The following is a 3349-nucleotide window of genomic DNA, read 5'->3' on the forward strand; positions in this document are numbered from 1 at the left end:
AAGAAATGAGACTCCCACTCAGACTTCAAGATTTCTTCTAAATCAAGGTTTCTTTGGGTCAGAGACAGGCACCATTTCCTTATGTGCCTTGGAAATTCCCTAGGAAAAACTGACTTCAGTGGATCCTGCTTGGTTGGAGAGAGGACCAGGAGCATTGTAGGCAGTCTGGGCATTCCCATATTTTTAGAGTTGCTGCTCTGTAACTAACTCTTCCTTTAGGCTGAGATGCTCATTTATTTTGAGGTTTTTTTTATTCTTTTGCATAAAACTTTTTCCACGTTCCATGAATATTGCAATAAAGATGGTGGTGTTTGCTTTCCAAATGAAAACACTGATAGGACTAAAATATACCCAAGCTTACTTTGCCTACACTTATCTTGAGGCAAAGCACATTGTAAAATTCAGGGGAAAAGCTGACCTTAGGGAAATGCTTTCTCCTTGTGGGAAAAGAGATATGAAAATAGGGGGAAGAAAGAGAGCCAAGGGGTAAGTCTGACAAAATCACAGTTTGCTGAGTTCATCCCCACTCAGGATTTAGTTTCAGGTTTGCACACACAGGCCATACCTGTGTGTTTGCAACGACAGCTGTAATCTTAGATGAAGAACGGGAAGGAGTGTGGACACCGAGGACTCTAAACACACAATGTTTTTCCCAGCACTGTGCTTCTGTTGGAGGATTAAAAGAATATATCGTATTTCCTGGCAGTCTCCTTCTCTGAACTTGAAAAATGAGGTGGTCAAAGCATTGCAAAACCCTCTGAGCTGTTACCGTAAGGAGATTTTTCCCCTGTGGAAATAAGAGCTGCAGTTCTACATCTTGCAAGGCTCCGTGGAATGACTTTTTACCAAGAAACCCCATACATCTAAATCTTCAAGATTTGCTTTTGAAGAGCCCTACCTTTAAATGGCTTATCTGTAGGGATGGCACGGTGCTTTTTCCTTGCTCCCCATTCAGGCTGGGAAGGAAACCCAGCCACAGAAGGGCAGCTTTGGGAGCAGGGTGGGATAAACCCATGGCCATTGACCCGTGCTGTGCACATGGCTCCAATGGATATTTGCTGTGACTGTAGGTGGCACGGCCGTCGCTGCAGCAGTTAAGGGCCAAGCAAAGGGAAGGGGGGAAGTGGCTCCTAACTTCAGCTGAGAGCTTTTTCCCCCTTGTTGCTATTTGTTGCGTGAAGAATCCAAGAATGAGGATAACCTGAGGTAAAAACCCTTCATTAACTCGGGCTGGATAACTCAGCAATTCATTGATGCCTTTTAAATGAGTGGCAAGGAAGTGTGATAGATAAAGTCAGTGGCATACAAGACGGTAATAGTTACCAGGGAGAGACTGCTTAGTAGATGCTTCAGTTCTTTGTGCCAAATGAAGAAAGATTTCAGTCGTGGTTAAAGAATTAAATCTGGGGGCAAGAAAATGCGTTTGGAGACATATCACGTCTCCATGTGGAGACGGTGCCTGTAGATGGGGCAGATCTACCAGTCAGGAAGGGCTTGTGAGAGGCACAGGGCTGTCATCCCTACCCCGATGCAGGGCTTCTGTCTATCTAGACCACCCGGTAGCTGTTCTGTGACCAGATGCTGTCCCAGAGCTTTTCCTTGGCTTCCCTGGGCATGGGCAATTGCCTTTCCCCTGCGTGTCCTATAGACTTCTGCAGAAACAGAGCAAATTATGCCTTGCTGCAGGCTGGGGCAGTAGGAGAAGCCATTTAATAACCCCTTGTACCTCCTGAGAGTGCTCCTGTCCCGGTCCCGATCTTCTCTGCACAAAAGAGTCCCAGCTCCTGTGGCCTTTCCCCAGAGCTCCCATTGCCCAACACTCTGCTTTGGGGAGACCTTCCAGCCCAGCTCCCCGGCACCGGGGAGCACCAGGGGAGCTGCACGTGTCCCTACATAAGGAGGGAAGCCCCATGGCCCATGCGAACGATGCTTGCAGCCTACGTGTGAAGAAAACGAGGACAACCAGCTCCCGTGTCAAAGGCGTTTATTGCTGCAGCACCACGGGGCGTTGCTGCCGGTGCCTCTGGCCTTAGAAATGGGCACGTGGAAGCTTCTCAGGAGAAAATGGACCTGCCTCCAAAGCGGGCTGCAGCCCAGACCCTTGGGGTTGCTGAGGACACGGCCTCATGGGGCCAAGGGAGTTGGCACCCACCACCCCTTGCCCCGCTCGTCCCCCGGGCACCCCGTGGCGAGCGTGGCGAGTGCTTGGCTGAGCCCCACAGGCCCCGGGAGCTCACAGGGCAGGCAGCGAGGGCAGCCGCTGCTCCACGGTGAGCGTGAAGGGCAGCGGCTTGAGCGCCAGCCCCGGGACGCAGCCCATGGTGAGCCGCTCGGCGGGGTTGGCGTGGAAGGAGCACTGGTGGAGGAGGATGGCGGTGAAGAGGAAGATCTGGAGCTTGGAGAGCTGCTCGCCGATGCAGCGGCGCTGCCCACTGGAGAAGATCATAACGCTGCAGGCGCGGTCGCGGTCCAGGCGCTGCTGGGCATCCAGGAAGCGCGAGGGGTCGAAGCGCTGCGGCTCGGGCCACTTGCGACTGTCGTGGTTGACCGACCACTGGTTGACGAAGACCACCGTGTCCTTGGGGATGTGGAAGCCGTCCAGCTCCACGTCGGCTGTGGTGGCGTGCGGAATGGTGAGGGGCACGAAGCTGCTGTAACGCAGCGTTTCGTAGATGAAGGCCTCCAGGCGGGGCAGGCTGGGCCGGTCCTCGGACGTGGGCAGCCGCCCTCGCCCCACCACACGGTCCAGCTCCTCCTGGAGCTCGCGCTGGAGCTGCGGGTGCTTCAGCAGCAGCAGGAGGACCCAGGAGAGCGCCGTGGACGTGGTGTCCTGCCCGGCGCCGAAGATGTCGGTCACGACACCCTCCACGTCACCGGGGTCCAGGCTGCTCAGCGCGCCGCCGCCGTGCTCGGCGGCAGCGATTGCGGCGTCGCTGACGTCGCGGATGACGCCGGGCTGGAAGGTGGCGCGGTGCTGCGCCACCTGGTCGCGCACGAAGCCGTGCAGCTCCCGGGTGAGCGCCTGGAAGTCGCGGAAGACGCTCCGCACGGGGTTGGGGAAGCGCCGCAGCCAGGGCAGCACGTCCACCAGGCTGCCGGCGCCCACCGCCTGCCCGAAGCGCTCGTTGCGGCCCAGCAGCGCCAGCAACTCGCCACCGTCGTCGTCGCCGCCGCCGCAGCGGCGGCCGAAGCAGAGCGCCGCCAGCACGTTGGCGTTGGCCACCACCAGGTGCGGGGCGGGCTCGAAGAAGGCGCCGCCGCCGCTCAGCGCCACCAAGAGCCGCGCCAGCTCCCGCGCCTCGCGCCGCACGTGGCCCTCCAGTGCACGGCCCTGCAGCGCCCGCAGCGC

At 57.1% G+C, this 3349-nt stretch overlaps 1 pseudogene; it reads right to left on the reverse strand.

Annotated features, from left to right (window-relative positions):
* Positions 1-2233: 2233 nt before the first annotated feature.
* Positions 2234-3349, reverse strand: part of LOC112948801 — a 10429-nt pseudogene continuing 9313 nt past the window's right edge.

This window comes from Nothoprocta perdicaria, unplaced genomic scaffold (assembly GCF_003342845.1).
Source record: "Nothoprocta perdicaria isolate Ctin4 unplaced genomic scaffold, notPer1 scaffold_28, whole genome shotgun sequence".
NCBI classification, from domain to species: Eukaryota; Metazoa; Chordata; class Aves; order Tinamiformes; family Tinamidae; genus Nothoprocta; species Nothoprocta perdicaria.